Raw genomic sequence first — 23,713 nt, 5'->3', positions numbered from 1 at the left:
TGGCTAATCATGTGGGGTAGTGTACATTATTGGCTGTGATTGTGTTCCAACTAAATATTATATTGGCCAAACAAAACGCCAATTAAAAATACACATTTTGGAACACATGGGTGATGTTCGAAATGCTAGAATTGATAGCCCGATTTCTGAACATTTCAACACCGTTCATAATGGTGTTTTGGACTCCTTATTTTTCTGTGCCCTTAGCCAAACCTACATTTGGTAATACTGGCAACTACCTACAGAATCTCCTGAATCTTGAAAGTAGATTTACTTTGAAGTTTGGCACTTTGAAACCAAGGGGCATGAATTTAGAAATTAATCTTACGATTTGATTAAATTATTATAACATTAGTGTGATGCTCCTTTAGCCAACCTTTCATGTATATATTGTCATGTATTTTTGTATGCATTTGTATTTATATTTAATAAGTTAATGTTTTCTATATATGTATTCATACAAAGAATGTTTCTTTAACTTCACTTGAGTTTTTGTAATTGATTAATTACTTAATTGGTGTTATGCTAAGTATATAAGTTGCAAAAAAGTTGAATGTTTATTCCTTTGAAGGCACTCAGCCGAGGTACCGCAATAAATCTGTTGCAGCTTTCCCATTTCGTTTGGTTGGTTTATTCGTATGTTGTTGGTTTTTCTCTATTTGTTTTAAGAGACTGGATGTTTCACTATGTCCACTTTAAATGGCAATGGATTTTTGTTTGCTAACTTGGTCAAAGAAAGGGATGACAAGTTGGCTCAATTCGATCCATGGACTATATCTGGTAATAACACCTTTGATAAAAAATTCGAAGATTTGAAAAAATTAAGAGTTAGAGACGACTTTATTTTATGATATACGTTTGTTGGAGAAGTACGTTGAACTTTCCATTACACCTAGAGGTTTGAGAATTGACAAACTACCTGCTTACAAATTTTCAGATGATGAGAACGTTTATTTAGAGGAATGGAAAGCAGCTTCATTACAGTGCTCTCTTAGCTGGCTAAAGATTTTAATCAAACGCAACCAGAGAAGTCTGGGGTTGATCCAAACGCAAATTGCAGAAGGTGAGGTCAGTTTAGCTGATGAATATCCTAATTCAGCATTTTTTTCTGCTATGAAAAGTATTAATGATGAAGTCTCAAAAGTAGAAGTTGATGTTATTTCAAGGAAGAAGAAAAAACTTAACAGGGATGTCAATGACTTCAAAAAGAATTTGATATATTCTTGGCAGCGCAAACGGAGGAATGGTTCGTTCCAAGCGAAGGGAGCAGAAGCAAGTTCACGTAGTGGCCGCGACTCGTCAGTTTCATCGTCGGATATAGCTGGAAGTAAGAAAAGTGTTTCTTTTGAAAGAGTGGACATTGCAGATGACACTGGGACTACTTTTGATATAGAAGAATCAGGTAGATGGAACTTTCGCCAAGGCTTTAAACGTAAGTCCCGACTAAAGGGTCGTAACCGAAGATACTAATAGCACTACTTTGTTGGACTTTGTTCCTGTTTCTGTTTCTTTTTTTGCTTTACAAAACTCTAGTATCTAACAATGGCGCTTGTGCGCTAAGCAATGTAAATTCTATGCACATTGTCAATTTTAGCGATTTAACTGTTACTTCCGACATGCTGCTGGTACTAAAGAAAGGCAGTAAATTTGTTCCGACTAGGATACCAGCCCTTTCGGAACTACTGCTAGATGCTAAACGCTTTTGTAGGAAGCTTCATCTCAAAGTGTTTTTTGAATCAAATAATATGCAGTTTGATAATGTTGCACAAGATGGGAGCGTTAATATTGCCAATTCTGATATTAATTTTTCACATAGCAGTGGTGATTTGTCCATTCAGAATGATCCTTTAATGGATCTCTCTCTGTATGAATATAATACTGGGGAATTTGGTGACTTTGATGTGGCTGGTTTTGATGTTGAAAATAATTTTGATGGTGGCGATGGTATTTCTGATTCTGTGAGTGTTTCTGAGGATTCTGAGCGTTTTGTTACTGGTTATGGCAAACTTATAGTACCTCGTTTGCCCATCTGCAGTTCTTTTTCCCCTCCAAAAAATTCCTTTATTCTGAAGGTTTTTGAAAATGTTCTGTGCAAAAAAATAGAAACTGAATATGCTGTGTTTCTTAAAAAGTACATTAGATTTAATCTTACTAAGCCTGAATGGTTGGCTCTGAAGGAAATGAAAGCAGTTTCTAAGAAATATATTTTTTGCACAGCTGACAAGGGGGGTAATTGGGTCATTATGGAAATATGTCATTATTTAAAAATGAATTATGATCTCTTATGCAATGACTGTATTTATGTGGAATTACCCAATAACCCGATTGGTGAATTTAATTCAGCACTTTTGGAGATACTTGAAAGGGGTGAGAGATTAGGCTTTTTGAATAAGAAGGATGTTAAAAGATTGTTTATTGTCAACCCTAAGGACCCTATGTTCTATGCACTTCCCAAAATACATAAAAATTTACGAGATCCTCCAGGTCGCCCTATTGTATCTTGTTGTGGAGGTTTTTTGGAACACATAGGTATATTCTTAGATAGTATCCTTAAAAAAGAGCTAAAGAATGTAACTTCTCACATCAGTAACACCAATCAGTACTGTCATCTTATTAAAGACTTTAAATGGGAAAAAACTTTGTATTGGGCCACTGTAGATGTAAAGGCACTTTATACCAGTATTAAAACTAAATTTGGTTTGGAAGCAATTAGGAAAATTTTAGGAGAGGGTCCACGCACTTCTTTTATTATTTTACTTTTAGAGTTTGCACTTGCCCATAATTATTTTCTTTTTGACCAAAAAATATTTCTCCAGAAAGAGGGGACTGCTATGGTGGCAAATTTTGCCCCCACTTATGCCATCCTGTTCATGTCATATTTTGAAATCAACTTTTTATACACTTTAGACTTTTTCCAGAGAAATGTTCTCTCTTATTACAGATATATTGATGATCTGATTTTTATCTGTAAAGGGGATAGATTGGAATTTGATACATTTGTGGAAAGTCTTCATCACAACAAGTTTGGTTTGGAATTTACTTATACTGTGAATTCTCGTACAATCCAGTTTTTGGATATTTTGTTGTATGTTGACGAAAATGAACTAGTTCAATTTAGACCTTTCAGGAAGGACACAGCCTGTAATAATTTTTTACATGCGAGTAGTGCGCATCCTGCACACTTAATTGAGGCACTCCCGTTTGGGGAATTTAAACGTATTCAAGAACACACCTCTGAAAGTATCTTTTTGAATTTGGAATTTGAAAATGTTAGACATAGATTAAGGTCCAGAGGTTATTCAGAAAATTTGATTAAAAAAAGTGTTGATAGATTATTAAATTCAAACAGGATTGGCCATAGGGTTAATAAAGTTTTTCCAAATATTTCAAAAGATTATGAATTTGTACGTGATGGTACTGATAGTATATTTTTTGTTACAAAATTTTCTCCTTTTTCTACAATGATGAAAGATGCTGTAGATTTTTTTTATGGCCAATTGTTTGTAAAAATGAGGAGATAGGTCATCTGTTTCCACATCATGTCTCGTTTTCCTATGGTAGATATGCTAACCTTAAGGAAATTTTGAAATTTAGGTTCAATTTTAGTGATCCTGTTGGTTCAGGGAGGGTTACTCTGCCTCATGGCATGTTTAGATGTGGCAAATGTAAAATTTGTAAAAATGTTAAGAACTTATCGGGTAGCACTATTAATGGGGTAAAATATACTGCCCAGAATAACTTTAACTGTAAATCATGTGGGGTAGTGTACATTATTGGCTGTGATTGTGTTCCAACTAAATATTATATTGGCCAAACAAAACGCCAATTAAAAATATGCATTTTGGAACACATGGGTGATGTTCGAAATGCTAGAATTGATAGCCCGATTTCTGAACATTTCAACACAGTTCATAATGGTGTTATGGACTCCTTATTTTTCTGTGCCTTAGCCAAACCTACATTTGGTAATACTGGCAATTACCTACAGAATCTCCTGAATCTTGAAAGTAGATTTATTTTGAAGTTTGGCACTTTGAAACCAAGGGGCGTGAATTTAGAAATTAATCTTACGATTTGATTAAATTATTATAACATTAGTGTGATGCTCCTTTAGCCAACCTTTCATGTATATATTGTCATGTATTTTTGTATGCATTTGTATTTATATTTAATAAGTTAATGTTTTCTATATATGTATTCATACAAAGAATGTTTCTTTAACTTCACTTGAGTTTTTGTAATTGATTAATTACTTAATTGGTGTTATGCTCAGTATATAAGTTGCAAAAAAGTTGAATGTTTATTCCTTTGAAGGCACTCAGCCGAGGTACCGGAATAAATCTGTTGCAGCTTTCCAGTTTCGTTTGGTTGGTTTATTCGTATGTTGTTGGTTTTTCTCTAACCATTACTTGCTGCCCTGCAACATACTCTCTGACTCGAGCATTCCTATCATACCAGACCTTTTTCTGCTGTTGGGTTTCTGTCAGGTTCTCCTGGACCAAGCCCATGAGTTCCCTGAGCCTTGTCTTGAGCTTTAGGACATATGCCACAACAGACTCCTTGTGGGATTCACACTCACCCTCCGACTCATCTTGAATCAAATCTAGAGGTCCCCTCACCCTATGCCCGCACAGCAACTCAAAGGGGCACCTTTTTGTAAGCAAACAACAGATGGGGGCAAATATTTGTCCCACTTCCCATTAAACTGGTCTGCAAATGCCTGTAGCATCGTCTCGAGTGTAGAGTTTAACATCTCAACAAGACCATTAGTCTAGGGATGGTCTTTAATTGCTTCACCCCACAGTACTTCCACAGACAAGCCAGCAGGTCTGACGTGAAATTGGCACCTCTGTCAGTCAGTATTTCTTTTGGGAAACCTACCCTGCTGAAAATCTCTAACAAAGCGTTTGCCACCTTTTCAGCCTCAATGGAGGACAGAGCCACTGCCTCAGGGTATCTGGTAGCATAATCTGCTACCACTAGGATATACTTTTTCCCTGTGGAATTTGGGGTACTCAGAGGCCCCACAGTATCCATAGCTACCCTCTGAAATGGCTCCTCAATCACAGGCAAAGGCATCAAAGGAGTTTTCACCTTGTCTCCTGCCTTGCCTACCTTTGGCAGTGCTCACAGGTCCTGCAGTACCCTGTTGCATCTCTGGAAATCCCAGACCAATAGAAGTTCTGCATAATGCATCCCTTGGTACGTTTTATGTCCATATGACCTGCAAAGGGAATATCATGGGCTATGGCTAGAAGTGCCAGACAGTAGGCTGTGGGCACTACCAACTGCTGTATTCTCTGCTGTTTTCTCTCACCCTCTAGCCCTCCCTCAGGGGTCCACTCTCTATACAGTAACCCTTTGTCCCAGTATGCAGATTTGCCCTTTCACTTGAGAATCAGGTGCTTCACTAGCTACCTCCCTCAGGGCTTATAATGTAGGGTCTGAGAGATGAGCCTGTCCCAACTCCCCTTCCACAGGAAGGCTGGTATCCTCTGACAGTGGTGCCTCACTGTCAGCCTGGGTACTTCTACTACTCACCGCTGCCCTTGCAGTCGCTCTGTCCAAGGGAACATCAGTACCCACATGCAGCTGTGGCTCACCTTCAGTCTCACTGCTACAGGCTAGCTCCCTACCGAAGTAACCACCTCATTAGTCCTGGCTGCAAGTGTGCAGTCTGTCTGGGTCTCCCCAGGCTACCAGACCCGCATGCTTGTCTCCAAGCCTGACTCCATGTGATTGCATGCACACAGGGTACTGCATTATCAAAATCATTCCCTATCAGGACAGCTGCAGGGATATCCTCAAACACACCTACTTGCTTGCTTCCTTTTCCACCCTCCCAGTCAAGGTGAACCCTAGCCAAAGGTATCTGGAATGGGGTCCCTCCTAAAGCTTTTACTGAAGTAGACTCCCCAGGTAAGTAGTGCTCCTCTGTAACCATTGCAGGCTTCACAATGGCTAGGTCAGAGGCTGTGTGTCTCTTAGCCATGCCCACTTTTTCATTCACTAAGATAGGATATAACCTTTTGTGGTAGTTTGGCACCCTTGTTGTCTCAAGACAACGTACTGCTGGTATTTTGTCAATCCCACTTACTAGCTCTCTCACCTTTTGTTCCCCACCTTGGCTCCGTGGACATCTATATGCTATATATCCCCACTGGCTCCATTTAAAACATTTAACCATTGGTCCTGGACGTGTACCTGGACTAGTGGCTTCCCCTGCTACTGGTGGACTCTGTTGGGGCAGTTTAGGCTGCCCACCATGGATTTCTTAGACCCATGAGTAGCACAGGGTGTCCCTTTCCTGTGCAATGATGTCCTGCTTGCTAGGTGTAGGTCTCCCTTCTTCCCCAGCTCATCTACCATACTGTATTGTCTGTCAGCTAACCAGATTCTCATGTCCTCAGGCAAATTGCTAAGGGCTTGTTCCGTCACCAAAAGGTCTGCCAGCCCTTCAAAAGTGGTGACTTGATATCCACTCACCTACCTATGAAAATAAGTGCTTAGTTCAGCAATATGTTCGCACGCACTTTCATCTGCCTTATGTCTATGCTCACAAAACTTATTTTTGTAAGCTTCAGGTGTTAACTTAAAGCATTCTAAAAGACAATTTTTTACTGTATTATAATTTAAGCAGTCAGTATCAGGCAATTTAGAAATAGAAGTTACAGCTTTACCATGGAGTAAGGGGGTCAGGAACCGTACCCAGATCCCTTGCTCAACATTATACTGTTTACATACCCTTTCAAACATATGAATGAAACTATCAAAATTATCCCCTTCTGCAAATTGTGGAAGAAATTTACTGACCTTTGTTGCTTCTGCGGTTCGGTTACTCCCTTCCCCGTTACCTCCATGACTTTGGCGAAGAGTTACCATCTCCTTTTTCTGCCTCTCATTCTCCTCAGCCTCCAGATGTCTCAGTTTCTCACTTTCCTCAGCCTCCAGATGTCTTCATCTCTCTGCTGCTTCTATTTCCAAACGCTTGGCCTGCAGCTCAAGTCTCTCTAACTCCACACGGATTTTTAAGTCCTTTGTGGAAAGGTTGAACTGTCCATTTTTTGAGAGTTGTATATCTCCAAGGCCAGTCTGATTGTCCTCCTGGTTGCTATGCTGTGATGCAGCTGTGACTAAAGCTGCAATCATGTCTGCTTTAGGCAGGTTAGCATGCACCAGTCCTTTAGCCTGGCACATTTCAGCCAACTGGTTTCTTGTCAACTTGCCATACTCCTCTGCTGACAGGCCTGCCTGCTCTCCCTGACTAACTAAGCTACCAAAAAAATAAAACAGTTGTGATATGAAACTCTGAATGTTAACTGTGTGACTGACTGAAAGTACAAACACCTTTAGTGACCACTGTACACTAGCTACAGGGATTCAATATCCACACCACTACAAGCCAATTAATATGTGATATGGTTATCCCACCACTGCCAACCAATTAACATATGATGCTCCTGCACTGGCCCAATAATCAAGGAGCCCCAGTCCTCACCACTAGCACCAGTGGGGGACGTACACTTGTGAGGATGACAAGTACACACACACACAGTAAAGTGCAATTTCCCTTAAGAGCACACAGAGATCACAGTCAGTCGGGGGCTGATTTCTCCCTCTTTCTCCATATCCCCAATAAGACTCCCCACTGACACAGCTATAGAGTTGAGATCTCAGCTGACTGGCCAGGCTAAGACCTCCAACACCCTCTCTGTCCAACCATTGCTTTGTGTCCCTGCCCAAGTATCTGACACACACACTTTCAGATTTGATTTATATACAAACACACACACCTGGGGAAGGCTAACACAGGTTTACTAGCTATGCCCCCTTCTGCCCAGACAATAAGGTTGTTCCAGCTGCCACCAGCTGCTACTTATCTACTTAAGGCCCTTCATAAAGGGTATCCAATCCTACTGTGTAATGTTACTATTAATCCAAATGGTAGTCTGACCAAGAGCAAGGCTATTTAGGAGTGGCCTGTACAGTGTCACCAAATACATATGCAGGTACTCTGTGCTTAAATATGTCTCAGAAATGTCAGCCACAAAGATAGATTTAAATATATTTAATAATAAATAATAAAAGAACAGGACAATACTAAATATGTATTCAGTTACATCAGAGCTCAAAATCACAGGAAATATTTAAACAACATTGTAGGACAGTCTCAAATAAATGTAGAAAAAATCTAAACTAATCTTCACTGTATGCCTAACTATATCTAAAAGAGTTAGTATGCCCTGAAAACACTTACTTACAGCAATGCAAATGCAGTTGTGGTGATGAGTGGATGTTCTTGCTAGATCAGAGAGAAAATACAAAATGCTCGGGCTAGCTCTGAGAGAGGTCTTAATATCAAATATTACTGCTGGGTTAGCTTAGATGATATCACTTTTTATTTATTTATTATTTTATTTTACATTTGTTGACCGGGCTAGTCCAGCTGGATGCATATCCCTTTTCAGTAGAGGCCCGGGGAGAAAAGCTCCAGCATAATGGCAATACATGATGAGAATACATGTTACATTTACAATATAAGAATAGGAATAACATAGATTTTATATAAGCACAAGTAGCAAAGCAACAGGTTAAACATACTAGTTGTATAGGATAAACACAGTGGAAATAATGGTCTAGGTCACTATTTATCAGGGCACATTACGAGTACAGGAGATTTGATAAGTTAGTCAGGTTCTGTGCATGGGCATAGCCATTGTAGCTTAAGATGGTTTTTGAGGTTATTTTTGAACTGTTTATGTGAGGTCATGAGTCTAAGGGTGTTTGGCAGGGAGTTCCAAGGCTTTCCAATGGAGTTGGCATACAGGGCATCACCACCCGAGTTCTTAGATTTAATCGTTAAGATCTGGACATTATTAGCTGATCGAAGGGAGTTTAGGTTGGAGTAGGGGGTCAAAATACTACACAGTGAGGGAGTTCTGTCTGGATGGTGGATTATTTTAAAGGCTTCTGTGAGTTGGTTAAGTTTGAGAAGATTGGGCAGTTCCAACCAACCGAGTTTCCTAAGGTTAAGGCATTGGTGGGTGCGATATGGGGAACCTGTTATGAATCTAGCAATATGGTTATAAGCAAGAGAGAGCATGTTAAGTTCACGTTTATTGAGGAAAGAAAGAACTGGGGAGGCATATAGTAGGGTGGAGAGGAGATGCGTTCGGGCAATAATTAGTTTGGTAGAGGGGGTTAAGAAGTTTTTTGTTCTGTACATGGATCCAAGTTTTTTGTTAACCGATTTAATGGTTTGGGTAATGTGTATGTCAAATTTAAGCTTATGGTCAATGGTAACCCCTAGTAATTTGGTACTGGTGACAGGGGCTATGATGGTCCCGTTGATGGATTTAACATGGAAGGTTGTAATGTTAGTATTTGGGAGTTCGTTGCCAAGGGGTGTGTTGGCGTTGGGGAAAAATAGGAGTAATTTAGTTTTTGTTGGATTGAGTAGGAGTTTCAAGTCAGTGAACCATTTCTCAACTAAAGTAAAACAGAGTTGAGTAGTTGTTTGGAGTTTTGAGAGGGAGACATCGGAGCAGATCAGGGTGGAGTCATCAGCATATTGTATGCAGGTGGATTTGGGGATGACTGAGTGAAGGTCGTTTATGAAGATGGAAAACAGAAGAGGACCAAGTATGGAGCCCTGAGGAACGCCTGACTTCAGTTTTCAAGCTAAACCTCTTTTGTTAGAAACTACAGAATATAACATCTGTCTGTGAAAAATACATATCGCTCAGATCTCTGCTAGGATGTCATAAAGCAATAAAACATTTCTGCATTTCAAACTTAGTAATTACTTCTCTTCCAAGACAGTACAAAAACTTCTAGCTCTAGACATTGTGTCTGCTACACTGAAACTGAGAGAACTTTTATAGCACAATTGTAAAACAGTTTAATTGCAACTTATTTCCTTGAAGTTTTGCAAGTTAACCTTTTATGTCCCAGCTTCTACTGTTAAACTATTGTAATTGTGTAACTATATGTTTTATATACATTCCTATTCTAAGCCAGCAGGGCATGCTGTGGTTACATTTAACTCTGTACATAACATACAGTTCTGTATAAATCATATCAATATTCACAAATGAGACAGAATTATTTACAAAATTCCAGATAGCTAGGCTGGCAATACTTCCTTTTGTGACGGGGTGTGCTCTCGTTTCTTAACGCACGAGATTTTGACATGATTCTGGCTGTACCTACTTGAATTTTCTGCCCTTACTGACTGCCAGTCTAGTTGATAAATGCCAATTTGCAATTTTATTGATATCCGTGTTATTCTACTGTTATATCTCAGACAACCTACCAACTAGCATTACTACTTTCCCTAGCCATCTTTTCAAGTCTGCTCTTAAATCGCATCTAAAATCTCACTGGCTCTGCCCTTGCCAAAACCCCAACTAAATCCAGGTCTTACCAACAAATTTTTAATTTCTTCTTTGATCATACCTCTAGTGTCAGATAAAGAGTTTTCTAGGCGTTTTTTACCTAGTATTCTTGTATTTTGTTCTGTATATGCTTATACTTAAACCTCAACTAATCTTCCATTGTATTTGTCATGCTAACACCTTTTAACACTGTAAAATGATACTGTCTAGGCTGTATACCATGTTATCTATATGTAACTTTCTGAGGAGCTTTTCTCCCTGGGCCTCCGCTGAAAAAGGACTTGTGTCCAGTCGGACTTTCCCGGTAAACAAATGTAAATAAATAAAGTAATAGCACTGCTCTAATGTGTTATTTTGAATAAAATTTTACTTTTATCTGAAGTTCCTAAAAGCACTTTTTTTGCTTTAAGTACCAGATATACAGTTACTCTATTTAGTCAATGTCTTCACTGTCTACATTAGGCACTTTAGATTAACTGTGTTTCATAATGGGAGGATGCTGTGAACACATCCCGGTCTGTTTTAGGGTACTTGAAGTCTCCCAAAGTTAGAGTATGTTTGTATGATAAAAGCATCAGCCAAACAAAATGTGAATTATGTTTGTTGTGTAGTGTTAACTGAAGGGCTTCTGTAACATGCTACCAATTGGAAAGGTTTAAAATTCTGGATGTTTTCTAAGTTCAGTTGCCATCATTTCATTGTTAACAAGTATTGTTCTTAGATGTCCTCTAATGGCTTGTTCTAAAATGAATAAAAAGCCATGCCCAGTAGCACCTGTATGGTTGCATTTGTACGTGTTAAAGCCATGGATGTAAATGTAGCACACTCTTCAGTTAGTGGTAATGTTCCAATACTTGCTCCACTCTTCAGTTAGCTGCAATGTTCTGATACTACTAGCACTCTTCAGTTAGTGGTAATGTTCCGATACTAGCTCCACTCTTCAGTTAGTGGTAATGTTCTGATACTAGTTCCACTCTTCAGTTAGTGGTAATGTTCCGATACTAGCTCCACGCTTCAATTAATGGTAATGTTCTGATACTAGCTCCACTCTTCAGTTAGTGATAATGTTCTGATACTACTAGCACTCTTCAGTTAGTGGTAATGTTATGATACTAGCTCTACTCTTCAGTTAGCAGTAATGTTCTGATACTAGTAGCACTCTTCAGTTAGTGGTAATGTTACGATACTAGCTCTACTCTTCAGTTAGCAGTAATGCTCTGATATTAGCTCCACTCTTCAGTTAGCTGTAATGTTCTGATACTTCACTCACTCTTCAGTTAGCGGTAATGTTCTGATATTAGCTCCACTCTTCAGTTAGTGGTAATGTTCTGGTACGAGCTCCACTCTTCAGTTAGCTGTAATGTTCTGATACCTGCGTCACTCTTCAGTTAACGGTAATGTTCTGATACTGCTAGCACTCTTCAGTTAGCGGTAATGTTCTGACATTAGCTCCACTCTTCAGTTAGCAGTAATGCTCTGATATTAGCTCCACTCTTCAGTTAGCTGTAATGTTCTGATACTTCCCCTCACTCTTCAGTTAGCGGTAATGTTCTGATATTAGCTCCACTCTTCAGTTAGTGGTAATGTTCTGGTACAAGCTCCACTCTTCAGTTAGCTGTAATGTTCTGATACCTGCGTCACTCTTCAGTTAACGGTAATGTTCTGATACTACTAGCACTCTTCAGTTAGTGGTAATGTTACGATACTAGCTCTACTCTTCAGTTAGCAGTAATGTTCTGATACTACTAGCACTCTTCAGTTAGTGGTAATGTTCCGATACTAGTTCCACTCTTCAGTTAGTGGTAATGTTCCGATACTAGCTCCACGCTTCAATTAATGGTAATGTTCTGATACTAGCTCCACTCTTCAGTTAGCGATAATGTTCTGATACTACTAGCACTCTTCGGTTAGTGGTAATGTTACGATACTAGCTCTACTCTTCAGTTAGCAGTAATGCTCTGATACTACTAGCATTCTCCAGTTAGTGGTAATGTTCCGATACTAGTTCCACACTTCAGTTAGTGGTAATGTTCCGATACTAGCTCCACGCTTCAATTAATGGTAATGTTCTGATACTAGCTCCACTCTTCAGTTAGCGATAATGTTCTGATACTACTAGCACTCTTCAGTTAGTGGTAATGTTACGATACTAGCTTTACTCTTTAGTTAGCAGTAATGCTCTGATATTAGCTCCACTCTTCAGTTAGCTGTAATGTTCTGATACTTCCCTCACTCTTCAGTTAGCGGTAATGTTCTGATATTAGCTCCACTCTTCAGTTAGTGGTAATGTTCTGGTACGAGCTTCACTCTTCAGTTAGCTGTAATGTTCTGATACCTGTGCCACTCTTCAGTTAGCGGTAATGTTCTGATACTTGCTCTACTCTTCAGTTAGTGGTAATGTTCCAGTTCCAATATTAGCTCCACTCTTCAGTTAGTGGTAATGTTCCGATAGTAGCTCCACTCTTCAGTTATCGGTAATATTCCGATACTAGCTCCACTCTTCAGTTAGCGGTAATGTTCCGATACTAGCTCCACTCTTCAGTTAGCGGTAATGTTCCGATACTAGCTCCACTCTTCAGTTAGCGGTAATGTTCCGATACTAGCTCCACTCTTCAGTTAGCGGTAATGTTCCTATACTAGCTCCACTCTTCAGTTAGCGGTAATGTTATGATACTACTAACACTCTTCATTTAGTGGTAATGTTCTGATATTAGCTCCACTCTTCTGTTAGCAGTAATGTTCGGATGTTAGCTCCACTCTTCAGTTAGCGGTAATGTTCCAATACTAGCTCCACTCTTCAGTTAGCGGTAATGTTCCTATACTAGCTCCACTCTTCAGTTAGCGGTAATGTTATGATACTACTAACACTCTTCAGTCAGTGGTAATGTTCTGATACTAGCTCCACTCTTCAGTTAGCGGTAATGTTCTGATACTACTAACACTCTTCAGTTAGTGGTAATGATCTGATACTAGCTCCACTCTTCAGTTAGCAGTATTGTTGTGATGCTAGGTAAATGTAGGACAGACGTCAGTCTTTCTTTCTGGCCATATTGCATGTGTGTAAGATCATGGTTGCCAGTCTGAATCATAATACTTGTTTTTTGTGAGTGTTGGCTATTAATGTCTTTTACAAGTCATACTCATCTGTTAGTTTTGTACACAGTGCCCACTGCTTTATTTATTGCTGTTGGGCTTCTTACTTAAAGTTTTGTTATCATATGCTTAATTAAAATCACTGCCAGATGTTCATCATGTTACACTGCTGCAGTCATTACACTTGGGTTATCCTGCCGTCAGGCGGTTCCCCAGTCGGCCTGAGTTCCAAAGTCTTGGTCCGGCATCGGTTGCTGTCACCTCCTCCCTGACATCAGTGCGACAGGGGTATATAAGATGCAGCCGACGCCATTTTCTCCAGTCTTTCTTGCTGAGCGGTGCCCGAAGCAAAAGCAGTTCGTAAGTGCCAGTCGGCCGTCTCCTGAGATTTTCATTCTGAATCCAGAACCAAAGTCTTCTACAAAGATAAGTACCCCGTTGGGGAAACTTTTTCTTGCCTCAGACCGATGTCAGTAAAAGTTAATAACTGTATTTCTTGTGGGAAGCAAATGTCTCATAGGATTTCCATTCCTAGGCCCAGACGACGACGTCACTGGTTGTTGGTTTTGTGCTAGGTTTAACAAGCGCACTATTAAACGTCGGTTTGATTTTGCCCGACATTATTTTGGTAGAAAATTCAATTATACCATGCCGTCGGAACTTCCGACGACTGGAATACACAAAAAACGCAAAGACAAGGATAGGCATCCGAGGCCCAAAACTGACGACGAAGCCTCTTCTAGGCCAGTCGCCGGTTCTCCGGTTTTCAGCGAGGCGCCTTCGCAGCCCCTGAAGACCGCTTCTTTAGAACCACAGGCCGCCTCTGACTCCCACATGGAGATGGCTGGGCCTTCGGACGCACAAGTTATTCAGCCTACCGAGACTAACCTTTCAGAGGGATCCGGAGTAGCTGAGCAACCCACAGCTTCAGAGGGTGTCTTCAGCCCTACTCAGTTAAGCATTAAACACTCAGCTAAGTCTAAGCCTCCTTTAAAATCAAAGAAACAAATACAGCATTCTCCAGGACAGGCCTCCATGCCTAAGAAACAAATGTTCAAAATGGCCGAAGACCTAATCACTCTGATCAGGGGGTCCCATCCCCCTCCTGATAAAAGGCCTAGACAGGATGCAGACTATGACTCATCTGACCAGGTGTCCATCTCTTCTGATTCATCCTCAGACCTAGGATACTCTTTACCCCCTTATGAGGATTCTGATGCTGAGGAATCAATTCCATCAGCCTCACCGCCTGAGGACTACTCCTTTGGGGAAACCCTACATACCATGAGGGAGCATTTCCACTGGGAAGGCCAGGATTACTTAGAATCCAAGAAAAGGCTCAGAGACTTCCTTTTATTACCTCAACACAGACCCCTTGCTATTCCGCCAGTGTTAGATATTGTGGATGATGTGTATACTGAATCCAGCTTAAATCCTGATTCCTTACCTCCAGCCCCTGTTAAACCTGACAGATAATACAGAGTCCCTGACTCACATAAATTTCTGTATAAAAGCCCTGTAGCTGACCCTGAAACTATTTCTCAGGGACCCAAAGGAGTTAAGGCCTCATCAGCCAAGAATCCAGTTCCCTCTGACAGAGATTCCAGAGCATTAGACAGATGGGGAAAGAAAGTATATACGTCTGCAACTTTAGCAATGAGAGCCTTAAATTGCAAGTTTCACATGCTAAAATATCAGCAATTTTTACTGTCTCAGTTAAAACAAAAAAATGCTTCCAGAATCAGATCCTCCTAATTTTAAAGAAATGCAGGATTTATTGCATGCAGCTGAACAAGTGGGAAAGCATACTTTGCAATGTGGTTTTGATTCTCTAGAGGCCTCCTGCAGGGCCGCTGTTACAGGCTCTGTCATTAGACGACATGCTTGGACATACGTTACCAGATCATGTTAAAGCAAAATTATTGGATGCACCTTTGCAGCAGGATGTGTTATTTGCAGTTAAGGCAGAAGAGGTATTAAAGAAAATGGAGGATAAGGCAAAATCTATGCAAACAGTGAAGGGTTTCTTACAGGTTCATCCTCCTAGATTTAGCAGAAACTGGCCAACTTAAGAATTGGTCCTTTCCAATTACAGACAGACCTCAAAGGGGAAGATACAGACGTCTAAGAGGTAGAGGTCAAACACAAGGTCCTTATAGGCCTCGACAATGGGTTGCATCAGGCCAGAAAGAAGGGGAAGACAGGCCCCAACCTTTTAAAAAGCAGCACCAATGACTTCCCACTACAGCTGCCAAGCAAATCCCTCTTAGCAGCCCCCTTCAGAGGAAAACTGGCACTCTTCTACCACAATTGGCAAATGATCACCAAAGACAAATGGGTTCTCAACATTGTATTTCAAGGTTACATGTTCCACTTTCACACTCTGCCAAGGTTAAAAGGAATGCCAAATCTGCCATTAAATCAATGGGCAGAGGCTCAAAAACAAATTACAGCACTCATGGATATGAGAGCTATTCAAAAGGTACCATCACAGGAGCAAGGACAAGGATTTTACTCAAGACTGTTTCTGGTACCCAGAAAGGACAAAGCCTGGAGGCCCATTCTGGATCTTTCATCTCTAAACACTTACCTGGATGTTCCGAAATTCAAAATGTTGACACTACAGCAGCTTCTTCCCATGCTGGGCAAGAAAGCTTGGCTCGTGACTTTGGACCTCAAGGAGGCATTCCTGCATGTCCCTATCAGACAAAACTGCAGAAGATACCTCAGATTCATAGCTGGTTCAATGCACTACCAATTCTCTGCACTGCCCTTTGGCTTATCTACTGCGCCCAGGGTCTTCACAAAGTGCCTGGCACCAGTAAGTGTATTTTGCAGACAGAAAGGAATTCAAATCTATCCGTACCTGGACTACTGCCTGATTCAAGCAGAAAGCATTCTTCTAAAGCATCTGGCGTTTGAAAAAAAGTTATTAAGTTGCCTGGAGTACACAGTAAATGAAAATAAATCAAAACTAGTGCCCTCACAAGAGATTATATTCCTGGGTGCCAGCTTGAACACAACGGCCCAGATGGCTTATCTCACGCCAGACAAGCAAGGACAACTGACTCAATACTTTCAATTGATGGCAACAAAGACCCAACTCCCTGCAAGAAAAATTCTGCAGGCCTTGGGTTACATGGCATCTTGCATACTACTAATTCCATATGCCAGACTGCATATGAGGAAACTACAATGGTACCTAAAGAATGTATGGTCTCAACACTGTCAAAGTTTGGAAACAGTTATACCACTAATCCCTTGCCTTCAACAGGAGTTTCAATGGTGGGCTCAAGCTTGTCATCTCAACAAGAGACAGCCTTTTACACAACCCACAGCCAGGCAAACACTGACAACAGATGCACCGGATTATGCCTGGGGAGCACACATGGCAGGCAAATGTATTCAGGGCACGTGGCCCGCAGAACAAAGGCATCTTCACATCAATCAGAAAGAGATGCTAGCTGTACAAAATGCCCTTATAGCTTTCAAGGACCTGCTGCATCCAGGGCAACTACTACTAAAGACAGAACACCACAGTTATGTGGTACATAAGCAAGGGGGCACTCACTCCTACCCCCTATGCAGACAAGCTATGACCTTGTGGAACACAGCTATAAACCTTCAAGTTCATCTGCAGGCGCAGTTCCTGCCAGGAGAGAAAAACACACTGGCAGACGACTTAAGCAGAAACATCATGGATCCCCACGAATGGGAATTGAATCCACAAATATTCAGAATGATAACACAGAAATGGTGGAGCCCGGACATAGATCTGTTTGCATCCCCAATAAACTGCCAGCTACAGAAATTCTGCACAAGGAGTTACCATCCACAAGCATGGAAAGTGGATGCCCTCTCATTCAGCTGGGAGAACCTACAAGTATACGCTTTCCCACCACTACCTCTCCTACCAAAGGTACTCATAAAAGCCAGGCAAGAAGAGCCAAAGATGATCCTGATTGCACCAGACTGGCCACGCCAGCACTGGTACCCAATCTTAAGGAGCTTAGCACAAGAACCACCCTGGATTTTGCCTCAAATCCCACATCTGCTGACTCAGCACAACAATCAAATACTACACAGCCAGCTAAAGACCTTAAACCTAGCTGCATGGAAGATTCCTTAGTCAAGCAAGCAATGCCTCTCTCCAAAGCTGTTATGGATGTCATTCTGGAGGCCAGAAGGCCTAGTACCAGGAAAGCCTATTCGGATAAATGGAAGAGATTCTGTGCCTGGAACCAAGCTCACAGCATTGACCGTCTTGTCCCAAACATTCCTCAGATAATACAATACTTAACTGAGATGCTGGACAAAGGTCTCTCCTTCTCATCCATCAAGATCCACGCCTCTGCCATCTCTGCTCATTACAACATGGATCCACCTATTTTCTCTATTCCTCTGTTAAAACAGTACCTCATAGGGGCTAAAAAGGTAAGACCGCCCCGTAGAGCACCTACTCCAACTTGGGACCTCAACTTTGTTTTGGAAAAACTAACTTTACCTCCTTTTGAGCCAGCTAACACAGCAGAATTAAAATATATCTCTTGGAAAACTGCTCTGCTCCTGGCAATAACATCAGCACGAAGAGTTTCAGAATTACAGGCACTAATGGCAGTGGTACCTTTCCTCATTTTCCACCAGGACAGGGTGTCTTTAAGAACTAACACTACGTTTATGCCAAAAGTGGTATCTAGTGTGGCTGTAAACCAAACTATTCACCTGCCAACTTTTTATCCTAAACCACAGAATAAAGGGGAAAGACTACTGCACTCTTTGGACATTCACAGGCAGTTACGCTCCTACTTGGACAAAACCAAAGCTTTCAGAAAATCTGATCAATTATTGGTAGCATATGCTGCAGGAGCACAGGGAAAAGCCATTTCAAAACAGACTATTTCAAAATGGATAGGACATTGTATACATTTCTGCTACACATACTATGGAAAACCTGTACCTAGCAGCATTAGATCTCACTCCACCAGGGCAACAGCCACTTCAACTGCCTACCTCAGGGGAGTACCTACCAAGGATATTTTGGAAGCAACAACTTGGAGTTCTGTACATACCTTCACCAAGCATTACCATCTGCCTCTATACTCTAAATCCAGAGCTGGCTTCGCCACTGCAGTGCTGCAGGGCCTTATAGCCACCCCTAATGCCTTATAGAACTAGCCACCCTACCTCAGCTTTGGGATTCTACCCAAATGACTGCAGCAGTGTAACACGATGAACATAGTACAGTTTTGTACCTACCATAAATGTAGATGTTCGAGTGTAAAAACTGCTGCAGTCCGGGTTACCCTCCCTCCTTCCCCTCTTACTGGCTGGTATGTACCTATGTCTTCTACCCTTACTACCTATGAGGAGTATTTGCTGGTAGCTGTAAGTTGTTTTTTGCTTTTCTTATGTATGTTTTATTAGCAAATGGAATTGCCTACCTATTTAGAGGCACCTGACATCTGGGGCAAGAAAAAGAAAAACTGAAGAAAATGGCGTTGGCTGCATCATATACCCCTGTCGTACTGACGTCAGGAAGGAGGCGACAGCAACCGACGCCGGACCAAGACTTTGGAACTCAGGCCGACTGGGTAACCGCCTGACGGCAAGATAATCCAAGTGTAATGACTGCAGCAGTGTATACACTCGAACATCTACATTTATGGTAGGTACAAAACTGTACTTTTTTTTCCCTCTCAGATTTGAAGATTTCTATCTGTTATGTGTCGATATAATTTTTTGTTGGAGCGGAGAAACACGTCTAACTAGTATCCTTTTCTTTAAACATCTTCCCCTGGCTGATGGACTTTTATGTCTACACAATCTTTTACTGTGCCTCTTTTTCTAACCGTTTTTACCCGATTCCTTATTCCTGTTGTTCCACGATTTAGCATAGTGGTGCGTGTTGTAATGTTCCGTTATTTATTTATTTATTTATGCATTTTATACTCTGGTCAAAATAACACTTTCATGTGCAGCCCAGGATAATGCAAACGTTACAAAAATCTATACATAAAAAACAGAAGAATGCTAGTATGAATGTGTACATAAAAACTGTACATACATACAACTGTGTACTCTGCAATCACATCAAATGCTCAGACTTTGTCCTGTCTATGATAGCTACATTAGATATACCCATTCACTTGAATTAATAACAAAAAAAGCTGTCCAATATTAGAAGGAACTCACTCTCCAGTATTAAATGTAATGCCTGAACCAGGGGAGTGTATGTTTTTGTCTGCTCGAGTTGTTGTTTTTGGTAGTTCAGGTTTAGTTTTTAGTTCAAGTGTAAGAAATTTGTTTAAGCATCTTGATTTTTTTTTAATAGTCTGACTTATGTCTGAGTACAGTTGCTATTTCTTCTCAATTGTAGAACGGCCCTGTGATTAGTTTCCTAATTGTTTATATCCACTTGCTCCTCCCCACATTACACAAACCTTGTTAATTCATGGGTTATTTTTAAGCAGTTGATATGGGTGGATCATTTATAGCCTATCCAAAGAATTACCGACTGTTACCTTTTCCATGGGTGCAGGATGGGCCAGTCAAAGGGTATACTTGTGATTTTTCATTCATTCAGCTGCTGTTTAAAGAGGGCTGTGGGCTTCTTTATTTATTATGTAGGGGAATGCATTCCAGTGTAAAGGAATTATTTGGGAGGAATCTTTACCTCCACCAGGTTCTGTTTATGCTTCAGTGGAAACTCTTGCATGGGTATGTGTTAGATGGTTTGCAAATATGTAGAAACTCATGCAGGACAGAATTACTTGAAACCTTGTAAGCTAAGCAGAGGTCCCCACAGGATTCTGTATGAGACTGAATAGGGCTTTGAGGCATTCTGCACATGACATAAAATTCAAGCCATTGATTTTTTTGATGAGGAGCCATTGTGTACTTTTCAGCTGGATAATGTATTTGGTCAGGTATGTGCTAAAGGGAGGTATTGTGTTCATTTATGAGCCTGGTAAGAAAGGTGTACAGAGGTGTGCTGACATCCTTGTATCAGGCAGATGTACCTTAGGTAACCGACTTGGCTAGGTAGTGTGATAGAAACATGGTGGTTGGGGAGTTCATTGTCAGTGAATGTCTCCATGTCCCTAATTGTATCAAGTTTGAGGGGAGTCTTTTCTGAGTGATAGGTACAAGAGCATTGGTGTTTTCCAGCGGATGACAGTGCTATACCTCTTTGTATTTAGCTTTAGACAATGGTCATGTTACCCTGTTTGTGTGATGGACCCTCTTGATCCAGAAGGGGTGATGGCAACCCGAAGTTTGCAGTCTGCAGACTTTGTCAGACAGAGACCCTTTGCTTCAGCTTGTTTTCTATTATTTCCTTATGTGTAATATCCCATCTTAAAACATTAACGTGTTCCAAGTCATATACAAGGTCACACTGGCTGCATCACATAAAGTTCATTACAAAACATAGAGCAAATGAAAAGTGTAAAGGCAGTTTTTCCAAGTAAAGTAGTGGTGCAAAGCTTTGAACCTGTCCATAGTAATTCAAATATATACAGTTCTGCTTTACAGCATGTTGCATAGAGTTTCAAAAAGTAAGCAAACTCTGTTACCTGATCTGTTTCTGAGTACATGCAGCAGTTAAGTTTAATCTTTTCCAGTGATACCTCTATCTTGGACACAGTGAAACAGTACTTGCCATTTTTCTTTAGGTATGTTTGCTTTGTTTTATTTTTTTTACTTAAATTAATACCCTTATTCTGTACGTATATTACCCAAACTGTGAGTAATTAAAGCCTGTATTAGAACAAGGAATTTCGAACAAACTTGGTAGTTTAAAGTGAATCTTTAAACAATTTTGTCACCCTCAGATATTTAAAGCTTTGCGATAAGCTACTCATTGCATTTTCAGTGCAATCAGGAAAGCTCTGTACTGTACCTATTTCAAGAAGCAGATCGAATTGGTTAATACAGATAACTGTGTAATATGTATTCAAAAATAGATTTTGCATGGACACATAACTGTGTAATATGTACGCAGAAATAGATTTAGCATGGTTCAGCTTCTGCCTGTGCTCCACCTAACTCACCAGTCATACCTGTCATCATAGCTCTAAAGCAATCAGGGACAACTGCAGAGAAAATAAGGGATGCTTTTAAAATAAAATGAAGAGCATATGGATTAATATACCTTTTCTGTAAAGAAATCTATAATTCTTAATCATTGCTGATATTCATTACATGCAGTCCACCATCTTTCTTCCAAAAGTCCCTAGTTTTAGGTGGGATTAAGAGGGACATAGGTAAAATTTGAGTCAAAATCAGGGACATCCCTAAAAATCAGGGACAGTTGAGAGGTATGCGTTATATTACACTTTCAAATGCATATTTTGAGCGATTGTGGGCACTTGCAGCCATTTACTGTGGTGATATTGAAAAAACAAAAAAGGGCCGTGTCCCAGGGGGGCGAGCCCACTGCCACCACCAATACATACATAGGATTTACTTTGACTGACACCAGTGAGATTAGTATAATACACTCCCCTTATCTCCCAGAAAAGAAAAATACTTCAAAGTACAATGGTGCTTCAACTCCTGGATGCAGACAGCGTTACACACACATGAAGAGATTTTCATTTAAAAAAAATGTGCTGCTCACTCAGCAGCTGTTAAAGTGGCATTGCTGGTGAATAATAAGAAGCAAAAGTACACGTCATCACCACTGAGCAGATAGGATGCTCTTCACCTCACCCTTCTAGGTGTTCGGATACTGGCCAAAACATTATCTACCCCATAGTGCCTTTTTTAGACATTGCCGAACAGCCAAACCTTCCAACATAACAAAAGCTACTCAGGACATGCTAAAGGTGTTACTGCTCAGTGCTAGAAACCTCAACAAGAAACTGCATTCCTTAGAAGCTCTCCTCAACCTGGATAACACTGACATCTGTGCAGTTACTGAAACATGGTTCAAAGCCATGGAGGGCACTCCAGCATTGCATGGCTATAATGCCTTTTATGTTCAGTGGGTGGTTGGAATGTATGAAGGAGCTACAAGTGGAGGTGTAGCTATCGACATAAATGATAAGCAAACCCTAAGGCTGCTCAAAGAGTATGACATGCTTGAGCCACTCCATGTCCAACTAACCATGGGAAAAATCATTACTAACTACAGGTCCCCCACTATGAACCAGGAAACCCCTGCATCACGCCTGCTGTTACTAGAATCACTCACCATTTAGCCCATTACCATACTCATGGGTGATTTTGACTTACCTCTCCATTAATTGGGAGGCACACATGACCACTAACATGCAGGCCCAAAGATTTCTTGACTTTGTACATTAAAATGGCCTGGAGCGGTTATTCTGCAGTACCACTGTTGGAACAGATATCCTAGATCTAGAGCCCACAAATATGGGAGAGTGCTGCACACCCCCTATTGTTGTGTCCTCACTGTTAAGATCTCCCTTGAAATAAAGGTAAAACTATTCTTCCAACTTAATCCCAAATACTTTAATAACCTCTCTATGGTAAATTGCCCCCTATTACGGGACAGTGTAGCTAGTTTCCAAGCTCCCCCAAATCCAGAAAACACAGAAACCTATGCAGAGACATACACAAAAGCTGTGTATGACCATATAAACAACTGCATAAAAACAGCAGTACCAGACCGAAATACACCCAAGTCAAACCACAAAAACAAGCCACCTTAGTGGACCCCTTGTATTCATAGGTTCATAGGTGTGTACTAGGCTAATGTCCCTGGAGCCTTTACAAGCCTAGCCCATAAGATTACCCAGGCATCATGCCACTTGACCTTAGTTCCCAGTGCCACTGTCGAGTAGAGCCATTGGAGTGATCCCCGGGGTGAATTTTCTATTTCCCATCCACTCATCAAGATTTCTCTTGAAGAGGACCAGTAAGGTGCTCTGTTTGACATGTATGGGAAGTCTGTTCCATAGCATGGGCAGTCTCTGGGTTATGAACCTGTCCCTCCAGCACGTTCTGTTAATTGTGGTAATTAGGTTGAGGTCTCTGGAGTGTGTAGTGTGGAGGAATTGGGATTTCTTTAGATGTCGCATTTCTAACAGAGCTGAGTCAGACATGGCTTTGCAAATCAAGCAGAGATCGCCTCTAAGTAAGCGATATGAGACAGAGAATAGTTGGAGTAGGACAAGTGTTTAAGGCCTAGGATCCTCTTTGTGAGGTACTTCTGCGGCCTCTCCAGTTGTTGCAGGTGTCTAGTGAGGTACATGCCA

At 40.8% G+C, this 23,713-nt stretch overlaps 1 protein-coding gene across 4 annotated transcripts in view; it reads left to right on the top strand.

Annotated features, from left to right (window-relative positions):
* Window positions 1–23,713, top strand: part of BRCC3 (BRCA1/BRCA2-containing complex subunit 3) — a 1,142,218-nt gene that overhangs the window by 1,080,502 nt on the left and 38,003 nt on the right. The gene's annotated exons all lie outside the window — the stretch shown is intronic.

Source organism: Protopterus annectens, chromosome 15.part0, assembly GCF_019279795.1.
Source record: "Protopterus annectens isolate FY-2018-M chromosome 15.part0, PAN1.0, whole genome shotgun sequence".
NCBI classification, from domain to species: Eukaryota; Metazoa; Chordata; order Ceratodontiformes; family Protopteridae; genus Protopterus; species Protopterus annectens.
This window is presented reverse-complemented; position numbering and strand designations above follow the sequence as displayed.